Below are 24,489 nucleotides of genomic sequence, written 5' to 3' on the forward strand. Positions count from 1 at the left end.
CCTCATCAATGTTTATTTGCTTTTTCTTTCTTTCTTTCTTTTTTTTAATAGTGGCCATCCTAGTTGGTGTGAGGTGATAACTCACTGTAGTTTAAATTTGCAATTCTCTAATAGTTAGTGATGTTGAGCATGTTTTCATGTGTTCATTGGCCATTTGTGTATCTACTTTGCAGAAAAGTTTATTCACATCCACTGCCTCTTTTAATTCAGGTTGCTTTGTTGGTGTTGAATTGTACGAGTTATTTATATTTTCTTATCAGATATATGATAATATTTTAGAGACATAGACCATTATGAACATATAAGAACTCAGGAAATATTGCTCCCAAACCCTCCTTGAAGAATTTCCTAGAAAATATGATTCAGAAAATAATTGGAGAAATGCAACTTAAGTTTTGGTAGTGAGCATTTTACAGTAGAATTGGGGGAAAACAGTGAGAATAAGGTTGAAAGAATAGTCTTTAATTTTTATAGGTTTTGATAGTGTGGATATAAGACAAAAAAGGGGGAGAAAGCAGAGACTATATAGTAAGAGGAAATCTGACTTTTTAAAAAGTTGGAATAAAAGGATAATATTTTAAGTTAGATGTTGGGGGTATCAGAGAGACGGGAAAGAGGAGGTTACTTGTAAGTTACAATGTTGTCCATGGTAAGAAGACAATATCAAAATAAAAGGGGACTGAGTGGTATTGAGTGCTACTGAGTGGTATTATTAGAACAAAATTATTCATAAATATAAAAATTAATAAGATAGAAAGAAAAGAATTCAGGCTCTTTCCCCTAAAAGGAAACAAAAAGATACTTTATAATGCTAAATATAAATATAATGCTAAATACTAGAATCCTCAAAGAGGAACTATCATTAATATCCATGTGCCTAAAAAACAGCAACAAGTATTATAAAACAGAAACAACAGAAACTAACAAGGAATGCAAAGAAAATTAAGTAAAAACTCTAATAATTGGAAATTTTAACACTGTTTCAGAACAGGCTATATCTAATTGGACAAAAAATTATGTGGTTACAGAAGACCTAAACAAAATTATAAAGTAGAGGTAAAGAATCCACCTTACCAATGCAGGAGACGCAAGAGATGCAGGTTTGATTCCTGGGTCAAGAAGATACCCTGAAGTAGGAAATGCCATGCTGCTCCAGCATTCTGGCCTGGAAAATTCCACGTACAGAGGAGGTTGGTAGGCTACAGTCCATGGGGTTGCCAAAGATTTAGATTCAATTGAGCACATACATACAGATCTAATAAATGTAAACACTGAATCCTGATAACAGAGATTAAATCTTCTAAGTCACATGAAAAAGTCACAAAATTGCCATATTATAGTCCACATAATTTCAATACATTCCAAAAATATAAATGATACAAGTGGCCTTCTGTGATCACAATTCTATATAACTACCAAATAATGACATTTAAAAAAATCTCTTCCACCTAAAAATGTAAAAACACACTGCTAATCAATCCTTGCATTAAAAGGAAATAATGAAGTGAACATTTGCCCTTAAAAAACTATTTTGAAAAAGTCAAGAAAATGACGAACCACTAGCTTAATGTAAGTCAAAATACAGGGGTGAAGGAAGGTTTGAAGGTATAAATATATAGAATAAAAGGTAATGAAACAATAACCATAAAATCAGAGGAAATATATAAAAATGTATAAACACTACTTTGCACAACTCTATTCAAAGAAAATTGAAAGCCTAAATGAAACCATTTGAAATGGTTAATGTTCCAGAAATATATAATTTACAAAATTTCCCCAGAATTCAATAGCAAGTGTAAATAGAGCAATTTTTATAGATGTTACAGAGAGGGTTGTCAGAGCTCTCACATAAAAACACCATGCCCAGTTGGTTTTACAAGGGGATTTCTATCAAACTTTCAAAGATCAGATAAATCTAATGCTACTTAAACTATTTCAGAGCATGGGAAATAAAAGTAAAATCCCCAAGTTCTAAGAAATGAATATAGCATCAATACCCAAACTTCAGAAAGACTGTACACAAAAGAAAATCATAGAACTGGCTTAATTGGTTTCCCTAGAAGCCAGCCTAGAGATGAGGTTCAAATGCAAGTAGCTTGGGAGCCAGAGAGGGGAAGAGAAACAATGAAGGAAGAGAACCGATATTGTGCTGTGTGCTCAGTTGTGTCCAACTCTCTGTGGCCCCATGGACTGTCCATGCTCCTCTGTCCACGGGATTTCCCAGGCAAGAATGTACCAAGGGGTAAGGGTATCCTCCCGACCCAGGGAGGCAAATCTGCTTCTCTGAAGTCTCTTGTATTGGCAGGCGGATTCTTTGACCACAAGCGCCACCTGAGAATCCCCAATAATGTGTTCAGTTCAGTTCAGTTCAGTTCAGTCGCTCAGTCGTGTCCGACTCTTTGCGACCCCATGAATCGCAGCACGCCAGGTCTCCCTGTTCATCGCCAACTCCCGGAGTTTACTCAAATTCATGTCCATCGAGTCGGTGATGCCATCCAGCCATCTCATCGTCTGTCGTCCCCTTCTCCTCCTGCCCCCAATCCCTCCCAGCATCAGGGTCTTTTCCAATGAGTCAACTCTTCTCATGAGGTGGCCAAAGTATTGGAGTTTCAGCTTCAGCATCAGTCCTTCCCATGAACACCCAGGACTCATCTCCTTGAGGATGGACTAGTTGGATCTCCTTGCAGTCCATGGGACTCTCAAGAGTGTTCTCCAACACCATAGTTCAAAAGCATCAATTTTTCGGCGCTCAGCTTTCTTCACAGTCCAACTCTCACATCCATACATGACCACTGGAAAAACCATAGCCTTGACTAGATGGACCTTTGTTGGCAAAGTAATGTCTCTGCTTTTTAATATACTATCTAGGTGGGTCATAACTTTCCTTCTAAGGAGTAAGCGTCTTTTAATTTCATGGCTGCAATCACCATCTGCAGTGATTTTGGAGCCCCCCAAAATAAAGTCTGACACTGTTTCCACTGTTTCCCCATCTATTTGCCATGAAGTGATGGGGCCAGATGCCATGATCTTAGTTTTCTGAATGTTGAGCTTTAAGCCAACTTTTTCACTCTCCTCTTTCACTTTCATCAAGAGGCTTTTTAGTTCCTCTTCACTTTCTGCCATAAGGGTGGTGTCTATCAAGCAAATTGTGGCTAAGGGCATCTGGAACTTAATTCTGCTGGGGAATTCTCAGTTATGAGTTCGCCTGCGTATTTGTCTACTAGCTCATGTCAATCATTGGCTGAGGGCTGTTCCTACGCGGTGCAAGTTGCCCAGCATTTCCAGCCTGTTCTTTGCTTTCTAGTTAAGTGGGCTCCAGTGGCAAGAGAAAATCTTCAGGCAGAGAGTTAAGAATGCCGGTCATTGAAAATTGGGTAGGGCTTTCCTGGTGGTCCAGTGGTTAAGAAGCCTCCTGCCAAAGCAGGGGACACAGATTCGATCCCTGGTCTGAGGTTTATTCCACATAAGTAAGTGTTAGTCGCTCCATCGTGCCCAACCCTTTGCGACCCCGAGGACTGCAGCCCACTAGGCTCTTCTGTCCATGAGTTTTCCAGGCAAGGATATTGGAGTGGATTGCCATTTCCTTCTCCAGGGGATCTTCCCAACCTAGGGATCGAACCCGGGTCTCCTGCACTGCAGGCAAATTGTTTACCGACTGAGCTACAAGGGAAGCCCGTATTCTACATCCCTCAGGATAATTAAGCCCATGGGCTTCAACTACTAAAGCCCACATGCTCCACTACTGAGCCCATGGTCTCTAGCCCGTGCTCTGCAACAAGAGATGCCACTACAATGAGAAACACACGCTTGGCAACTGGAGAGTAGCCCCCGCTCATGGCAACAGTGAGAAAGCCCATGCCAGCAATGAAGACCCAGCGCAGCTAAAAATTAAATTTAATTAATTACTTAAAACTATTTTTTGAAAAAAGAAAATTGGGCAGAAGTGTCTAGAAATGGTAAGTGCCAATGGGAAGTGCATGAGGCACTGACAACCTTTACAACAAGACCAGTCTTAATTATGAGTACTGATGCAAGAGATTTGTTGTTGTTCAGTCACTCAGTTGTGTCCAACTCTTTGCAACCCCGTGGAGTAGCACACCAGGCTTCTCTGTCCTTCACTATCTCCTGGAGCTTGCTCAAACTCATGTCCATTTAGTTGGTGATGCCATCCAACTATCTCATCTTCTGTCATCCTCTGTTCCTGTTCTCAATCTTTCCCAGCATCCAGGGTCTTTTCTAATGAGTTGGCTCTTAGCATCAGGTGGCCAAAGTATTGGAGCTTCAGCATCAGTCCTTCCAATGAACATTCAGGACTGTTTTCCTTTAGGATTGACTGGTTGGATCTCCTTTCAGTCCATGGGACTCTCAAAGAAACTTCTCTAATACCACAGTTCAAAAGCATCAATTCTTCAGCGCTCAGCTTTCTTTATGGTCCAACTCTCACATCCATACATGACTACTGGAAAAACCATAGCTTTGACTAGACGGAACTTTCTTGGCAAAGTAATGTCTCTGCTTTCTAATACACTGTCTAGGTTTGTCATAGCTTTTCTTCCAAGGAGCAAGTGTCTTTTAATTTCATGGCTACAGTCACCATCTGCAGTGATTTTGGAGCCCCCAAAAATAAGTCTCTCACTGTTTCCATTGTTTCCCTGTCTATTTGCCATGAAGTGATGGGACTGGATGCCATGATCTTCATTTTTGAATGTTGAATTTGAAGCCAGCTTTTCCACTCTCCTCTTTCACTTTCATCAAGAGGCTTTTTAGTTCTTCTTCACTTTCTGCCATGAGGGTAGTATCATCTGCATATCTGAGGTTATTGATATTTTTCCCAGCAATCTTGAGTCCAGCTTGTGCCTCATCCAGCCCAGCATTTTGCATGATGTACTCTCCATATAAGGTAAATAAGCGAGGGGACAATTTACAGCCTTGATGTACTCCTTTCCCAGTTTGGAACCAGTCCGTTGTTCCATGTTCAGTTCTAATTGTTGCTTCTTGACCTGCACACAGGTTTCTCAGGAGGCAGATAGGGTGGTCTGGTAGTCCCATCTCTTTAAGAGGCAACAAATTAAATACTAGCAAGAGAATTCAAGAGTACATTAAAAACTAGATGCCACACAAGAGGTGCTTATTCCAAGAGGAATTAGTATAGTCTTTAGTATATTAATAGTAGTATTGTCATTAGCATATCGGTTTAACAATTACACAGAAAAATCATACCACTATCTCTACAGATGAGCATTCAATAAGATGAAAATTGATACTCATTATGCATAATAAAATATATATACTTCTGCCCCCAAATCAGCATTTTACTTAATGCGTAAATGCAAGGCTTTCTTCCTAAAGCCTCTAGAGGAAATGCAAAGATGTTCACAGTCTTCACTATTACCTAAGCATTGAATTGGCAATATTAGCCAAAACATTTACATAAGAGGAAATAGAAACATAAGACTTGGAAAGTGTGAGGTAAGACTATTTCTTTATACAAATGTTACAATAGTATATTTGAGAATTGGGGTGGGGAAAGAATCAGAAAAACTGCTACAATGAGAATTTTGTAAAATACTAGGAAATAAAGGTAGAGAAACGCCATCCAGTTTGAAAATATAGTGGAAGGGAAAACCCATTTATAAGAGGATTAAGATAAACTAAGACACCTAGGCATAAGCTTAGCAAGAAATGTTCAAAAAGTGTATAAGGAAAACCATAAAATATTCTTGAAAGATAAAAAATAGATTTGAATAAAAGGAAACATGTAACAAATATATCCATTGCCTTGGATAGAAAGACTCAATATCAGAAATATTGTCAGTCTCCTAAAGTACACTGTGAAATTTCCATAATCCTAATAAAAATGCCATCAGGTAATCTTTCCCCTTTGAATGATGAAAAAGTTCATACAGAATGACAGGAGCAGCCAGGAGACTGAAAGAGGAGCTACAATGAGAGGGGGTGTTTCCTCCATTAGATATTAAAACACACTGTAAAGTCTGCCTAATCATTAAAAACAGTACCGATGCACAAACTTAACAGAGAACAAAAACTAAAATTCAGAAGTAGGTCCCCACGCTTTGGGAATTTTAGTGTAGATAAAGGGAGCATCTCAAATCAGCAAGGAAGAGATGCACTTTTAAATAAGTTGTACTAGGGGACTGCCCTGGTGGCTCAGTGGTTAAGATTCCCTGCTTTAAATGCAGGGGTCCTGGGTTTGACCCCTGGTTGGGGAATTAAGATCCCACAGGTAATGTGATATGGCCAAAACCAAAATAAACGTGGCATTGGAACAAAAGAATAGTCATTTGAGAAAAAAAAAAAAAAAGGTAAATTTGGGTCTATTCCACACACTATGCATCCAGACAGGTTTCAAATGTATCAGAGGGTCAAACTTAAAAAAATGAAACTTTAAAAGTAATAAAAAAAGAGCTAGGAAGAGAGAGGGCAATAGAATTTCTTTATAACTGAAATGGATGGGGAAAACTTTCTTAACTATCATTCAAAATCTAGAATCAATAGGAGAAAAGATTTGTGAATTTGACTATATAAAAATTCAAAAATAATTTTTACAGAAGAAAAATCTGCATAAGTGATGTAAGAAGACAAATGACACATCTGAAAACAAGACTTCCAACTTACCTCCCTGGAGTGAATACCCATAACATTAAAAGCTTCTAAAAACTGAGAAGAAAAAGACCAATAACTCCACAGAAAAATAGGTTAGAAAAATGAACCAACAATTCACGGAAACAGAAGTACAAAAGTTGCTCAAACACACTCATTTTTTTTTTTTAAATGCTGAAACACACTCATATTAAAAAACACACACTCATAAAAGAAAATGACATTGGGGCGCTCTTTCTCATCTATCAGAATGGCAAGAATGAAAAATTAAAACATACCCATTGGCAAAGTAGCGGAGAAGCAGGCAGTGTCTTACATTAAATTTGGGAATGAAAAATAATAGCGTTGCTATGGAAAGGAATTGACATTATCCAGTAAGTTACATATATGCATTTGCCTTTATGCCAGAGATTCCTATCAATATTCTGGGAAAAAATTCAAGATAACATAGGCACTGTGGCACTATTTGTAATGGTAAAAATTAAAATAACCTAGATGTCTATCAATGGGGGTCTATTCGAATAAACACAAAGTGGAATAGTATGCATGGTAAAAAGATGAGGTAAATATGTTTATCCTGCTATGGAGGATCTTCTGGATATATTTATAAGCAAATAAAGCAAATTTGTTTAATAAAATGAGGAAAATACCTTCATATGTTTATATACACACAGAGATACATATGCATGTATATTTTCAAAAAGAAGCAGTGGAGGATAAGCCAAAAATGAATAAAATAGTTATTCATTTCATATAAAAATGTTATTTCATTTCATAACATTAACAGAGGGGACAGGAAGGAACAAGGATGGGTATTAGACTTTTCTGAATGTGTTCTGTTTAACCATTTTGATTTTGGAATCATGTAAATGACTTATACTTTAAAAAACTAAATACAAAAAGAAAGAACCCTCTCCCCAAAACTAAAAATGGACCGAAGTAATTGAATTTAACTGTGTATCAAGTTTGTGGCACAATACAGAAAAGAATTCTTTTAGATAACTCTGAAACTTAATATTTGGACAGTACATCCTTAATAAGATATATCCGAAGGACAAAGACAATAGCCACACACCCTCAACAAATCTTAAAATGCATTCTATCATCTTAATTTTTAGTACTCCTATTGATATGGTTATTTTGAAACTGCATATATAAATGTTCTTGTTATTGTTTAGTTGCTAAGTCGTGTCTGACTCTTTGCAACCCCGTAGACTGTAGCATGCCAGGCTTCCCTGTCTGTAAACTATCTCCTGGAGTTTGCTCAGATTCTTAGATTTTTAAATACTGTTAGATTCTTAAATATTCTTAGATAAAGCAAATAAAGTTATATAAGCACCATTTGCAGCTCAGATTTTTTGTTTAAGAGATAAGAAATAAAGCTCTCCTATAATCTTAAATTTGAATTAGCAATATCTGTATAAATTCATGATTTCCTTTTCTTTTTCTGAAAAACTACTTATTCCCTAGCTTGGCCCACTGGCAGGTCTAGAAATAATAACAACCCACTGTTACAAGCATTCCTGAGCCCAGGTGGTGGCCACTAAACTACTTTCCCCACTATTAGGAAAAGGAACAGAGCTTCTTAGACACATGGCTGATTTCATGTCTGGGTAAGGAAATATAAACCTGGGACACCGGGGGAGCCGAAAAGCAAGGAGGCTCTCAACTACTACTGGGGTCATGTCAAAAGGAATCTGGAACTAAACTCCAGAAATTCTCACTAGTCCAAATGAACTAAATCTGACTCTGCCAACCATCTGACATCACTAAAACTATAACCAACCCGAGTTTGTGTGCTTCTGACTTTAATGCATTAGGGAGCGTGCTGCTGCTGCTGCTAAGTCACTCCAGTCGTGGCCGATTCTGTGCGACCCCATAGACGGCAGCCCACCGGGCACCCCGTCCGTGGGATTCTCCAGGCAAGAACACTGGAGTGGGTTGCCATTTCCTTCTCCAATGCATGAAAGTGAAAAATGAAAGTGAAGTCGCTCAGTTGTGTCCAACTCTTAGCGACCCCGTGGACTGCAGCCTACCAGGCTCCTCCATCCATGGGATTTTCCAGGCAAGAGTACTGGAGTGGGGTGCCATTGCCTTCTCCGAGGAAGCGCGCAGTGCCACCTAATACATTTTGTAAAACAGTGACATTTCTGAATCAAGCCCCTAGTACAAACTACTATTTTACAGGAAGAATGAGAAACAAGGATTAGCGAAACCAGTTACTCAAGAAATCAACCAATCAAATCTAGAATATGGGAAATTCTACAGGATAAATTTCTGTTTTATTCAAAAGGAAAATCATGGAAAAGGAAGATAAACTGTTTTAAACATTAAGATACTTAAAAGGCATATAAGAAGCTTGTTGGTTGACCTGCATATATTATAAGTTACAGTTATGATCATCAGTTCAGTTCAGCCTCTCAGTCATGTCCGACTCTTTGCGACCCCATGGACTGCAGCACACCCAGCTTCCCTGTCCATCACCAACTCCCAGAGCTTGCTCAAACTCATGTCCATTGAGTTGGTGATGCCATCCAACCATCTCATCCTCTGTCATCCTCTGTTCCTGTCCTCAATTTTTCCCAGCATCAGGGTCTTTTCTAATGAGTCAGCTCTTCGCATCAGGTGGCCAAAGTGTTGGAGTTTTAGCTTCAGCATCAGTCTTTCCAATGAATATTCAGGACTGATCTCCTTTAGGACTGACTGGCTTGATTTCCTTGCAGTCCAAGGGACTCTCAAGAGTCTTCTCCAACACCACAGTTCAAAAGAATCAGCTCTTTGGTGCTCAGCTTTCTTTATGGTCCAACTCTCACATCCATACATGACTACTGGAGAAACCATAACCTTGACTAGACAGACCTTTGTTGGGAAGTAATGTCTCTGCTTTTTAATATGCTGTCTAGGTTTGTCATAGCTTTTCTTCCAAGGAGCAAGCATCTTTTAATTTCATGTCTGCAGTCACCATCTGCAGTGATTTTGGAGCCCCCCAAAATAATTCTGTCACTGTTTCCATTGTTTCCCTGTCTATTTGCCATGAAGTGATCGGACCGGATGCCATGATCTTCATTTTTTGAATGTTGAGTTTGAAGCCAACTTTTTCATTCTCTTCTTTCACTTTCATCAAGAGGCTCTTTAGTTCTTTACTTTCTGCCCTAAGGGTGGTGTCATCTGAATATCTGAAGTTTTTTATATTTCTCCTGGCAATCTTGATTCCAGCTTGTGCTTCATTCAGCCTGGCATTTCACATGATGTACTCTGCATATAAGTTAAATAAGCAGAGTGACAATATACAGCCCTGATGTCCTCCTTTCCTGATTTGGAACCAGTCTGTTGTTCCATGTTCAGTTCTAACTGTTACTTCTTGATCTGCATACAGATTTCTCAGGAGGCAGGTCAGGTGGTCTGGTATCCCCATCTCTTTTAGAATTTTCCACAGTTTGTTGTGATCCACACAGCCAAAGGCTTTGGCGTAGTCAATAAAGCAGAAATAGATGTTTTTCTGGAACTCTCTTGCTTTCTCAAAGATCCAGTAGGCGTTGGCAATTTGATCTCTGGTTCCTCTGCCTTTTCTAAATCCAGCTTGAACATCTGGAAGTTCCCGGTTCACGTACTGTTGAAGCCCAGCTTAGAGAATTTTGACTATTACTTTGCTAACGTGTGAGATGAGTACAATTGTGTGATAGTTTGAACATTCCTTGGCATTGCCTTTCTTAGGGATTGGAATGAAAACTGACCTTTTCCAATCCTGTGGCCACTGCTGAGTTTTCCAAATTTGCTGGCATATTGAGTGCAGCACTTTCACAGCATCATCTTTTAGGATTTGAAATAGCTCAACTGGAATTCCATCACTTCCACTAGCTTTGTCCATAGAGATGCTTCCTAAGGCCCACTTGACTTCACATTCCAGGATGTCTGGCTCTAGGTGAGTGATCACACCATCATGATTATCTGAGTCGTGAAGATCTCTTTTGTAAAGTTCTTCTGTGTATTCTTTCTACCTCATCTTAGTATCTTCTGCTTCCATACCATTTCTCTCCTTTATTGAGCCCATCTTTGGATGAAATGTTCCCTTGGTATCTCTAATTTTCTTGAAGAGACCTCTAGTCTTTCCCATTCTATGTTTTCCTCTATTTCTTTGCATTGATCACTGAGGAAGGCTTTCTTTTCTCTCCTTGCTATTCTCTGGAACTCTGCATTCAGATGGGTATATCTTTCCTTTTCTCCTTTGCCTTTCGCTTCTCTTCATTTCTCACTTATTTGTAAGGCCTCCTCAGACACCATTTTGCCTTTTTGCATTTCTTTTTCTTGGGGATGGTCCTGATCACTGCCACCTGTACAATGTCACGAAATTCTGTCCATAGTTTTTCAGGCACTCTATCAGATCTAGTCCCTTGAACCTATTTGTCACTTCCACTGTATACAGTTATGATTATGGGCAATCTCTGATCATGGGAGAAGGGAGGCAGGTCGTGGTTGCTGATTGGGTGTTACCATAAAACTTTCCCAAGAAATTGGAATTAAGATTGTTACCCAGGGACTTCCCTGGTAGTCCAATGATTATGACTGCCCTTCCAATGCAGGAGATGTGAGTTTGATCCCTGGTCAAAGGAACTGAGATTCCATTGTGTGGACTGTGTGGTGTGGCAAAAAAAAAAAAAAAAAGAATGCTCTCTAGAAATTAAAATGTAAAACTAACCAACTTGTGTCATGGCCTGCTATTGAACTACCTGAGACAATTGGGACAATCCTACTTGGTTTAGGCCAATCAGGGCTTACGCCTCCAGCTGGGGGTGGATGGACCAATATCACCCCGGAAGGCAGAGCTGCTGTGATAGGGAGAGGGTGCAAAGGAAACTAGGAAAGAATTCACATGTCTACTGCAGTCAGTAATATTTTGGATTTATTGTTTTGAGGTTTTCTCCTCAGGGGTAAATTTTACTCATTTTTTTTATCTTCAGCAGACTAACCAAACTGATCCTTTGTATTGCTAACTTTTCAAGTTGCTATTACCTCGCTCTCAGGCCTATAGGAACAATTATGTGCTTAATTTAATTATCCAGTTTTGCAAATCAAAACTATTTTATCTCTAGAGATATTGATATTTATTGCTAAAAATTATGGTGCAGTTATATTGCAAATAATTGATTTTTGTTAGCCTCTCAATTCATCTATTTAACACTAGGGATCAAATCAAACATTTGTGTCAAAGAAATGCTTTATTTTCTAGCAACATAAAATGTTCACCTAGGGGAGGAAGTAGGGAAGGCATGGAGAAAAGGATTTTATTTTTCATCCTGAAGAGTAGCCACCTTAGCTAAACTGGCTTAAACCTTGGTTCTGTGCCTCATGTGCTGGAATTTTTAAGTTATTTTTTTAAGAGTTGAATTTTGTATATAGTGCAAGGTATCATTTTTTTGTCAAATGGAACAAATGAGATCTGTGTTAAATTCTGCTAAATATTAACGAACCAGAAGCAATAATACCCATGAGTTAAATCCCAAGAGAGGACTGGAAGGAAATACCTTTTTATTAAAAACGTCCGTAAATTGTGTATGGTTTTACTGTTCCTTTGTTCTGATCCTACATACTACCTCTTTCATTTATCTTATGTTAAGAATATTTTGCAAGAGTTAAAACATTTGAGTCAGTTCTAATGAGATGGATGAACCTAGAGCCTATTATGCAGACTGAAATAAGTCAGAAAGAGAAAAGCAAATATTGTATATTAACTCATATATATGGAATCTAGAAGGATGGTACTGATGAGTCTGTCTGCAGAGCAGCAATGGAGGGACAGATATAGAGAACGGACTTATGGGCAAGGGTAGGGGAGAAGATGGAGAGGGTGAGATAAATGAAGAGAGCATGGAAGCATATACACTAACATATGTAAGTAGACAGTCAATGGGAATTAACTGCATGACTCAGAACTCAGAGGCTCTGTAATAACCTAGAGAGGTGGGAATGGGCAGGAGATGGGCAGGAGATTCAGGAGGGAGGGGACATATGTATACCTATGGTTAATTGAGGCTGATGTATGACAGAAACCAAACCAAGATTGTAAAGCAATCATCAGTGAATTAAAAATAAATAAATATTTTAAAAATTAATAAAAAAGAAATTGACTTAGGAAAGAAAGAGAGAATATTTTGCAAGATTAGACATTCTGATTACAAACTATGACAGGGCTCCCAAATTGCTATGCAGGACAGAGAGATCGCTATGATTTTCAAATGAATACTTTCATTTTCACAAAAGCTGCCTTTGAAGCTGCCCAAACAGACCACCTACACAATGGTTAGAAGTTCCTGTTTTGTTTTGTTTTAGCTAAGAATACAGACGGTATCAACAGAGAGGTGACTACAGAGAGCAGGAGCAGATACAACCATCATGTTTTTGTATGGCTTTTCCCTCTGCACTGGTGGAATGTTACCAAAATAACTTTTTATGTCCCTCTTCCACCATCTCTGGCAACCCACTCCAGTATTCTCGCCTGGAGAATTCCATGGACAGAGGAGCCTGACGGACTAAAGTGCAAGGGGTCGCAAAGAGTCGGATTTGACTGAGCTGAGCGAGTAATGCACACACTTCCCCCATCTCAATTTTTTGTCACATTTTTGGGGGGATATAACTTCTGATTTATGGACAAGTTGCAACAACAGAATAACCCCTGTAAACCTTTTACCCAGATTCCAAAATGGATATATTTTGCCCCATTTGTTTATTTATTTATTTTGGACTGTGCTGCATCTTCCATGCTGCAGTCTTTTCTCTAGTTGTAGAGAATAGGGGCTACTCTCCAGTCGCGGTGGCTGGGCTTCTCACTGCACTGCCTTCTCCTGTTGTGAAGCACAGGCTCTACCTAGGCTTCGATAGTGGAAGCTCACAGGCTCAGAAGTTGTGGTCCACCGGCTCTAGACCACGGGCTCCATAGCTGTGGCTCAGTAGTTGTGGCACACAGGCTTACCATGGTACGTGGGATTCTTCCAGACCAGGGACTGAACCCATGTCTCCTCCATTGTCAGGTAGATTGTTTACCACTGAGCCACCCTTTGTCATATTTCTCTCTCTCTCCCCACACCATACAACACAATCCTTTCTTTGAATAATTCAAGAGCGAATTGTAAACTTCCTAGTTTGTACTTTAGTGTATAAATCCTAAGTATAAGATAAGGATATTTTCTTACATAACCAGAGTACAATAAACAAAGTCAGACAGTTTACCATGAATTTATTTCCACTATGGAACCCACTATTTGTATTCAAACTTTGTCTTCATACTGTCATTTATGACTTTTTTTTTTTTTTGGCCAGGCCAGTATCCAGCACAAGGGCATACACTGCATTCAGACCTTTTTATGAATCTGTAATAAATATTTCTCAGGCATCAGTCATCTTTTGTCATTTATGACTGACACTTTTAAAGAGGATAGATGAGATTTCGTAAAATATCCCTCAATTTGTGTCTCTCTCCTGTTTCCTTGTGGTTAGACTCAAATCATATATTCTGGCAAATTAATCACAGAGCTGATATTAGGTCCTTTCAGTTCATCATGTATGTACATGATGTAGATTTGTCTCACTACTGGTGATATTAAATTTGATCACTCGGTTAAGGTGGTATTTGTGAAATTTCTGCTCTGTCAAATTACTAGTTATTTCTTTTCAATTAACAAGTATTTGTGGGGAGGGATGTAATAATATTGTCTCATTAAAATTTCACTCAGTTTTTCATCTACTGATGATTTTCTCTGTGAAAGTGAAAGTCGCTCAGTTGTGTCTGACTCTTTGCAGTCCCATGGACTATAGTATAGGGGTATAGCTCAGGGGTAAAGCATTTGACTATATAGTCCATGGAATTCTCCATGGCCAGAATACTGGAATAGGTAGCCTTTCCCTTCTCCAGGGGATCTTCCCCACCCGGGGATTGAACCCAGGTCTCCTGCATTGCAGGCAGATTCTTTACCGGCTGAGCCACAAGGGAAACCCAAGAAGTCTGGAGTGGGTAGCCCATCCCTTCTGCAGCAGATCTTCCTGACCTAGGAATAGAACTGGAATCAACCTAGGAATCTCCTGCATTGCAGGCAGATTTTCTATGTGTTAGTTGGTGTTGTATTGTGAGAAAGCTTTCTGTCCTTCCATTTACTTATTTATTCACTTATTTATGTCTATTTAACTCATGAATTTTTATTCTATTTAATGAGCTTTAAGCCATTACTATTATAACTTATTTTGATACTAAAATTGTCCCAGAGGGAGCTCTTTCTATTTGCAAATCTCTCCTTTTCATGTATCCTCATCTTTCTTTGAGCACTTCATTAATTTCTGGTACAAGTTGTTGCAGGCGCATTTTGTACTTTCCCATCCCCAGCCCTGGAATTGACCTTTTCCCCAACGAGCACTGATTCCTTTTAATGTTGAGAGTGGTATTTGGAAAGTAAGATCTGAATGTGTTAGTTAGCTAGGTGTGCTAATTGCAGCTCCTTGGTAAAGAATTTGCCTGCTAATGCAGGAAACACAGGTTCAATCCCTGGATTGGGAAGGTCCCCTGGAGGAGGAAATGGTAACCCACTCCAGTATTCCTGCCTGAAAAATCCCATGGACAGAGGAGCCTGGCAGTCTACAGTCAATGGGGTCACAAAGAGTCGGACATGACTGAGTGAGTGAGCAGGAACACACGTGGTAATTGCTACTGATGTGTCCTAGCTCTTAGGCTTTTCCAACATAGAGGGCAAGGAAACACACACACACCATATCCTTATCCACAATGTATCTATATTTATTTCTATATTTATCTATATTTAAAAACTTCAAGAATGAGAAGCTTGCCACAGTGTGCTGGAACCAGTATGAACCAGCTCAGGAAATCTGATTACTAGCTATTTGTAATTTTTTGAGCTGGTTGTTGCCTGAAAATCAGTCATGGGACCATTTATACCATTGTGATTGGCAAATGCTGCAAATCAAGTTTTCTTATTACCCTTCACCCCCCTCCCCCAGAGAACCAGTTTAGCAGAGTACCACTGGAAATCTGACTTTCATTATTCTCAGTATATTTATTCATCATACATTACACGGTAAAAGGGAATTAAGGTTGCTAATCAGCTAACTTTAAAATAGAGAGATTATTCTGGATTGTCTGGGTAGGTCCAATGTATTCATAAGGGCCTTTAAAAGTGGAAGAGGTAGGCAGAAAAAAAGAATCAGAGAGTTGTGAGGATGAAAGAGGGTCAGAGATGCTGTGTACACTGCTGTCTTTGAAGACAGAGAAAGGGGGCCACAAGCCAAGGAATGTGGTCCACCTCCAGAAGCTGGAAAAGGCTGGAAAAATAGCCACCAGCATCCCAGTGTTAGAGAAAGCCTGTCTCCCAATAACATCCAAAATGTCAGGTTCAAGAACAATGCCATATGTAATTACATTTTAAAATCTATTAATAATTCTGCTGGGAATGGAACTAGAACAGAAAATCAAAATGCAGGAAGCAGCACCACTAAATGCAAAGGAAGTTCAATTAAAATGTATTTATTCATTCATTTCAGGGTAAAAATTATTGAGTATCCATTTAAGGCTAAAAATGGTGTGCTAATCTGAGATACAGAGGCCCTGCTGACAGCCTAGTAGAAAGATGGACAGATAGGGGACTTCCCTGGCGGTCTTGTGGTTAAAACTCTGCCTTCCAGTGCAGGAGGCACTAGTTCAATCCCCGGTTGGAGGATTAAGATCCCACATGCTGTGCGGTGCAGTCAAAAAAGTTTTTAAAAATCACCTAGGTGCTAGTAAAAAGATTCCAAGGCCTTTCTCCTGGAAAGTTTGGATTCAGGAGGTCTGTAATTAAAACAAGCACCTGTGGGTGATTCAAAAAACAAAAAAAGGAAAGATGGACAGATAATTACACATTACAACGTGGTGTTTTTAAGTGCTGTGATCATGCCCTTCACTGGCTGTCATGGAAACCAAGAGGGAAGACGCTGAGTTCGCCTGGTGGGTATAGACCTGGGAAGGCTTATGGGAGAATGGAGTGTCCTAGTTAATGAGAACAGCAAGTCCTGAAGCTGGGAGGCAGGAGCCGGTGAGCACAGTTGAGGAACAACAGGGCCCTGATAAGTGATCAAAGACAGCTGACGTTTGCTTTCTCAGCGATACAGTCTAAAGACAGCAGGAAAGGGAACCCTTGAACCGTTACTGTGAGTTTGTTAAGGAAAACTCTCTATAGGGATCAACCAACAGGGTGCTCTAAAAGAGGCAGAAGCACCACTCTGAAATTCTCTAGTTCCTTAAAATCCCCATCCCTCCTCCTTTTTGCACAAGTAGTTCCCTCTACCTGGAAGACTCTCTCCTTCCTTTCCTATCTTACCTCTTAAAATGCCTTTTAGTTTAGCCACTGATCCTTTACACTTCAGCCCACGATCACTTCTTGTAAGGCTTCTCTGACTTCTGCCTGTCTTCCCTCCCCAGAAACTTTGGGAGATGCTCTTGCTCTGTACAACTGCAGCCCCTCAGACTCCCTCTCCTGCAGCTCCAGATATTGCTGTAGTTGTCTATTGAGTGGCCCATCTTCCCTTACAGACAGTGCAGTGGTAAACTCTGGAGTTGTCTCCGCATTTTACAGCTGCGGCATCTGAGGCATAGTCAGGGCTCAGTTCCTCATCCACAAAGTGGTAATAACAGTAGTATTTACTGTAGAGAGTTGTCATGAAGACTGGATGAGTTCACCTAGATGGGGCCTTTAGAACAGCGAGCCCTCACCAGGTGACCTCACACCTGTCTCCTGAATTTCTTCTTGCAGTCTTTCCCCTTTCAGCAAATGGTAATTCCATTCTTCCATCAATTGACACCAAAACGTTGGTGGCCTCCTGAACGCCTCTCTTTTTCTCCTGCATGCCTGCGTGCTAAGTCGCTTCAGTCATGTCCTGGCTCTTTGCAACACCATGGACTGTAGCCCGCCAGGCTCCTCTCTCCATGGGGATTCTCCAGGTAAGAATACTGGAGTGGATTGCCATGCCCTTCTCTAGGGGATCCTCCCAACCCAAGGATCAAACCCACGTCTCTTATGTCTCCTGCATTGGCAGGGGAGTTCTTTACCACTAGTGGTGCCTGGGAAGCCCCTTTTTCTCGCATACTCCTCATTTAATCCATTAGCAAATCCTATCTCTCAGCGCCACTGTCAGACAAATATATTCAGAGTTCAGGCCCTTCTCACCACTTTCTCTGCAACCACCCTGGCCTGTCTCCCCAGCATTCTCATCTGGCTTATTGTGAAAGCCTCCTTGCTGGTCCTCCTGCTTTCGCCCTCCCTCCCCTCACGCAGTCCTCCATGGTGACCACCATTGTTCCCTAAACCATTTCTCTGCTCAGATACTTTCGGGGGCTCCTGTGTCCAGAGTGAAAGCCAAAGACTTTACTGTGACCTATGATCCCGTGACCTGCTTCTACCCACTGTCCTGACCACATCTATGACCACTGTCCCCTTGACCAGGTCACTCCAGTCACACAGGACATGGCTCTTTTTTTAAAAAATTTATTTTTATTTATTAAAACTTTAGTTCCAGGAGTTGGTGATAGACAGGGAAGCCTGGCATGCCAGAGTTCATAGGATCACAGTGTCAGACATGACTGAGCGACTGAACAAAACATTTTTTTTTAATTGGGGATATAGTTGCTTTATAATGATAGTTTCTGCTGTACAATGAAGTTAACCAACTATATATACAAATATCCCTTCCCTTTTGGACCTTCCTCCCACTAGGCACTCATTCCCACTCTTTCAGGTCACCAAAGAGCAGTGAGCTGAGTTCCCTGTTCTGTACGGCAGGTTCCCACTAGTTATCCATCTTACACGTGGCAGTGTAAATATCTTGGAGAAGGAAATGGCAGCCCACTCCAGTGTTCTTGCCTGGAGAATCCCATGGACAGAGGAGCCTGGCAGGCTACAGCCCCTGGGGTCGCACAGAGTCAGACACGACTGAACGACTAACACTACTAGGTCCACTCTAAATACTTGCTGAATGAACAAGTGAATGTTCTAGAAATTCCCAAGAAGGGTATTGATAACAGCGGATGGGGATGAAGAAACTTTAACATATGCCTGGAAACATGTACTGCAGGGGCTGCATGTCTTCTGAGTCATGATTTTCTCTAATCCGTTTTCTGTTTTTTTTTTTTTATTTTTTATTAGTTGGAGGCTAATTACTTCACAACATTTCATTGGGTTTTGTCATACATTGACATGAATCAGCCATAGATTTACACGTATTCCCCATCCCGATCCCCCCTCCCACCTCCCTCTCCACCCGATTCCTCTGGGTCTTCCCAGTGCACCAGGCCCGAGCACTTGTCTCATGCATCCCACCTGGGCTGGGGATCTGTTTCACCATAGATAGTATACATGCTGTTCTTTTTCTAATCCGTTTTCTTTGTGAGTATTTTATATGGTTTGCAGGACCACTTTAAAAAAATATTTATTTATTCAGCTTTTCCAGGTCTTAGTTGCAGCCTGCAGGACCTCTTCGTTGTGGCAACGTGGGATCAAGTTCCCTGATCAGAGATGGAAACCTGGGCTCCCTCACTGGGGACGCAGAGTCTTAGACTCTGGACCACCAGGGAAGTCCCTGCAGGACCACTTTCAGGCGGTCCACAGGGTAGTTCTTGAACCTCAGTGATCATCAAAGCTACCCGCAGAGATTCTTATTTAATTGGGAATTTAATTTTGAGTGAGGATTTAACCCTTAGTTTCCTCATATGAAAAACGGGATTATAAACTATAATCCCTCATCGGGGGGTGAGGATTAACTAAAATAACCTCTGTGAAGTGTCTCACAATTAGTCAATTTCGGTTCCGTTTGCTTCACTCATTTTCTCTACAGTTTAGGGGTTAAATTCTTACAAACAAATCATATTCCGTGTTATCTTAAAGTTTAGCTTTGAGTTTATCTCCAGTCCAGATCCCTGAGTTCCAGATTTATTTTCCAAATATATTCTTAGCATCTTCACTTGGATATCTCATAGAGTCAGCAAACCCATCATAGCCAAAGCAACTCAAAATGATCTCCTTTATACTTCCTCCTTAGGGTTCCCCCTCTCAGGGAGAAGGATAAGCTCAAGCCAGTGATTTGGGGAGTGATTTTGGGGTACTTTTCTCTCCTTCACCATTCACACACAGTCAAAAATCAAGCCTTTGCAGTTCTAACCCTCATTTATTTCTTTGACCCACTGCCTCCTAGTTCCCATTGCCTACAAACTGGTCTTCACACCTCCTCCGTGGTTCCTTTCTTATTCGTGCTCCACACTGCAGCCAGAAATGTCTGCCATAAATACAAGTTTGATCATGTCCAGATGGACCCTTTCCAACTCCTCAGTGGCTTCCTTTTGTCTTTCGGAATAAAGAAAGTCCTCATCGCAGCACTCAAGGCTCCTGCTGTCCCCTCCTGCAGTATCAGCCATCTCACTGCAGCCACGGCGGTCCCTTCTCAAGGCCTCCACGGTGGAACCCCTTCCTACCAAAGGGCCTTCACACCCGCAGTTTCCAGACTCCACTCCCCACCCCATCCCCTTCCCTTTGTTGCCAGGCCTCCTACTCCTTATTCTTCAAGGCTCAGATTAAATGTCACTTCTTCAAAGGGCTCTTTCTTAGCCTCTAGAACAGACAGGTCCCTTTGCTACACACTTTCATAACTCCCAGGCTTTTCTCTAGCAATCATCACAACCCTGATTACTACACATCCTCAATTCTCAGTCACTGGCTTCCTATTTAGAGTTGCCAGCTGTCAGGTAGAAGATGAAGTTGTAATACGATGTTGTTGCCTGCACACATCGGGACCTAACTTTTCAGAAAGGGGTATCCCTTCACCAGCTTCCACCTTGAGCTATTTTCAGGGTTGAGATTTAAATCTGGATTCCAACATGAGGCTTAAAATAACTAAATATATATGTGTATATATATACACTCCATGTTGTGGCATACAGAATGAGAGGCACTGCATGAGGAGAAAGTTGCTACATGCTGACTAGTGAAATTCAGGGCAATGGAAGCCATTAGCTCTCAGAAGAAAAACGCTGGTAGAATTTTCTAAACTGGCAAAGGGTAGTGTATCCTATGTATGCTTTGTGCAGAAATCTTGAGACAACAGGACCCAGAGGAGGTATGTATCTTTTTGGAACTTTCACTTCTAGCAAGCTTTCAACAACAATGACAAAAGCTTTCAAGAGCAGTTAATTACCTCTGGGTGATATGCAATTCAAAACCTTGAGAACAAAAACCATTTGAAAATGCAGTGGAAACACCGTTTTTTCCACTTCCTTGCAATTATACTTTCATTCCTAACAGATGTTTAGGGGTGAAGAACACTTGCATGTTCAGTTCAGTCGCTCAGTCGTATCTGACTCTCTGCGACCTCGTGGACTGCAGCACCCCAGGCTTCCCTGTCCTTAAACTTGCATGGGCGATTATAAAAAGCATTACCTCAGATGACCAAGACTGATACAGAAGTACCTTTCATCCTGAAGGTGAAGGTCAAAACTTTCATGGCAGAGACTTCCCTGGTGGTCCAGTGGCTACGATTCCACACTTTCAATGCAGGGGGCCCAGGTTTGCTCCGTGGTTAGTAAACTAGATCCTACATACTGCAACTAACAGTTTGCATGCTGCAACTAGAAAAAAAAAAAAGATGGAGAGTGCCTCAAGAAAAAAAAAGTGGATAAATATACTCTCTGATCTCTCTTAGCACTTGGAAATCTGCTACTAAATCACTGGAGTGACTTAAGATTTGGTGGAAGCTTTGACTTGAGGAAGTGTCATTTGCTGGGTAATTTTTTTTTTTTTTAGCATACCAGTATTCTTTATTTTTTTTCCAGATTCATTGAGATATAATTGACATAGAACATTGTGTAAGTTTAAGGTGTATAATGTGATGATTTGACACATGTGTATATTGTGAAATGAGTATAATAGAGTTAGTTAACAGGCCCATTACTTCACATAATTAGCTGTATGTTTATGTGTGTACGGTGAAGGGCAACCTCTCTCTTAGAAGAGCCTGAGGACAGAAACCTTTGTTCTGGTCACTGGAATACCTCCAGGGCTTCACCCATTACCTGCAAAAGATGCTCGAATGATAGTTGTTAAATAAAGTAAATGAATTCTTGGCTTTACTTTGCAAACTCTAGCTTACTTTTTAACATAGATTTAAAAACAAGATGAGCAAGTTTGAAAAGTCTGGCATTCCAGCCACCTCCACTGGGTCCATGCACTTTGCTTTGAACACCACTCTCCCAACTGCTGGGACTTGCCCTAAATCTAATCATCCCATTTGGGGGCCAATCCCCTTCTCCCCTACCTAGGATCAAACTTGGACCATTCTGCTTAGTTTAAATCCCAGTCTGCGCGAGAGAAGAAAACACGAAGCCAGCCAACCAGGAGGCTCCCGGCTGGAGAACAGAAGTCATGAGTCATAAATATGAGCGTTAGGACCAAGGAGCAGCCAGAGATGTGGATGTGGGGCGGCGGGGGCAGTGGGGCGCTGGGGATGGAGTGGGCTGGCGAACAAGGAAGGCCGCAGCCCTGCTCTGCTGAGTAGGCTCCCATGAAAATTCCCCTTTAGCTCTGCTCGATCAGGTTCCCGGAGCGCGTCGGTCAGGGTGCAGCCAAGGGTCCAGGAGTGGGCGGCGCTGGCGCTGCAGGTCGCCACCCCCGCGGCCACATCATCAGGTTCTCGCTTCCCCTCGGGCTCCGGCGCCGCTGCGCGTGCGCGGGGCGGCCGCGCGGGGGCGGGGTGGGCGGCGGGGAGCCAGCGGGCCGCGGGCGCCGGCTCCCGGGCTGTCAGCTCCCGGCCGGGACGGCGCGAGGAGGCGCGCGAGAGGAAGGAGCCGCGGGCGCTGGGCAGCCGCCTCAGCCGCCGCCCGGGGGGACTAGGTGAATTCCCCTTCCGTGTCCCTGCTGCCGGTGCCTCGGTCGCGTCTGAGGAGGCGAGGTCCTTCTCGCACCGCGCTCCCGGGCAGGTGATATGGAGGGAAAGTCTCGGCTTTGGCCGCGGCGCCGGGTTCGGGCGCATCCCAGGTACTGGAGGGAGGTGCGGCGGCGACGGGCTTGAGACCCGCGGCCAGGACGCGGGGAGGCCGGGGCAGGGGGAGCGGCGGGGCCGTCCGTATCCCCTCCGGGCCCGCGGGCAGCGCCCGAGCCCGGCCGGCCGCGGCTGCCCCACCTTGGGAGGGAGGGCTGGCCGGCCCTGGGCGCCCGCCGCGGAGCCGGGCAGCCGCGGTGGGTCGTCCCCGGCCCTGACACTGGACCAGACGGCGGGTGGGGGCTGAGTGATGGGTGAAGGCGAGCAGGATGGGGACGCTGCGAGGCGGACTGGGACACACCCCAGATCCACGACTTCGGGGTCACGGTTGCTCCGTGTCACCGTGTTCTCTCATTTCTCTCTTTATATATGTGAAATATAGCTCAATTAAAAAAACCCCAGACGTTGAATTTTAGAAAGAGATTACGTATATGTATGTAATAGTAGGTACTTTACAAGTGTATGTAATTTCTTTCCGTAAATGAACAATTAAAAAAAAAATTGAGATATACTAAACACACCGTAAAATTCATCCTTTTCAAGCACGGTCTTTAGTATTTTCACCAAGTTTTGCAACTGTCACCACTGTACAGAACATTTTCATCACCCCAGAATGAAACCCTGTACCATTATCAGTCACTCCTCATTCCCTTATCCCACCCCCTGGCAACCACTAATCTTTCTGTCTCTAAGGATTTGACTGTTGTGGAAATTTCATATAAATGGAGTCGTACTTTATGTGGCTTTTAGTGTCTGGCTTCCTTCACATAGCATAATGTTTTCAAGGTTTATCCACGTGTGGAATGCATCGGTGCTTAATTCTTCGTTGTATGAGTGTACCACGTTATCACAGTTTACTGGTTTTCAGTTAATGGACATTAAGGATGTTTCTAGTTTTTGGTCATTGTAAATAATGCTGCTATGAACATTTGTGTACAAGCTTTTAGGTGGACATATGACTTCCATTGTTTTGAGTCTGTATATTTAACTTTTAAGAAACCGGCAAACTTTTCCAGAGTAGCTGCACCATTTTACATTCTCATCAAACAGTGTATGAGGATTCCAATTTCTCCACGTTCTCACCGCTTGTTATTGACTATTTACTAGTTTTTATTATAGACACTCCAGTGGGAATAAAGTAGTGTTAATTTGCATTTTTTATGGCTAAATATGTTGTGTCTTTTCATTTGCTTATTGGCCACTTACATGTCTGCTTTGGAGAAATGTCTGTTCATATCTTTTGCCCATATCTTAATTGGGTTATTTGTCTTTTTATTGTTGAATTATATGTTAAAAACTCTAGGTTTGGGGGGCTAGCACTGCCTGAAAAACCAAACAACTCAATACCAACCAACATGATGCTTATAATTGGGGGAGGTGAATAAATGCTGTTTAAGTCTTTCTGAATACCCTGTCATTTCTTGGGAATCTTACTGACCCTTTACCCTTTCTGAAATTTTGACAAAAGCCACAAAAAGTGTGTTCATGACGAAAGGCAAGGGAGACCACACCCAGTTAGCATTTTCATATATTCTGTGCTTGGTTTGAAAAGTTCCTGTTATCACTTGAATTTCAAGTAATTTATTTTAGTGGCTAGCTAAGCAAACTAATAAAAAATTGCAAGCACTAATTCCTCAATTAAAATTTCATGTATCTCTCAGGCAAAGTGAAAGATCTTATTATCCTAAGTTTGTGTAATCTTTATTATAGCTCTATTCTTATTTGGGTGGCAAATAAGTATTTTACATGGCTCTGAAGTTAAGAACCACTTGGAGCTGAATGAACGCTACTTTGCCTGTTTTTGTGTTTTTT

The 24,489-nt window shown here is 41.5% G+C and overlaps 1 protein-coding gene across 6 annotated transcripts in view; it reads left to right on the forward strand.

Moving 5' to 3' along the window:
* The first annotated feature begins 22,383 nt into the window (after positions 1–22,383).
* Positions 22,384–24,489, forward strand: part of SLC41A2 (solute carrier family 41 member 2) — a 127,375-nt gene continuing 125,269 nt past the window's right edge. For 2 of the 6 annotated variants that reach the window (XM_043881109.1, XM_043881110.1), the window contains exon 1: positions 22,390–22,673. The gene's annotated coding sequence lies outside the window, so the exon portion shown is untranslated. Of the gene's footprint in view, positions 22,674–24,489 lie in introns of all 6 variants that reach the window. The other 4 variants (XM_043881111.1, XM_043881113.1, XM_043881108.1 and 1 more) reach the window with 3 other exon arrangements.

This window comes from Cervus elaphus, chromosome 22 (assembly GCF_910594005.1).
Source record: "Cervus elaphus chromosome 22, mCerEla1.1, whole genome shotgun sequence".
Taxonomy (NCBI): Eukaryota; Metazoa; Chordata; class Mammalia; order Artiodactyla; family Cervidae; genus Cervus; species Cervus elaphus.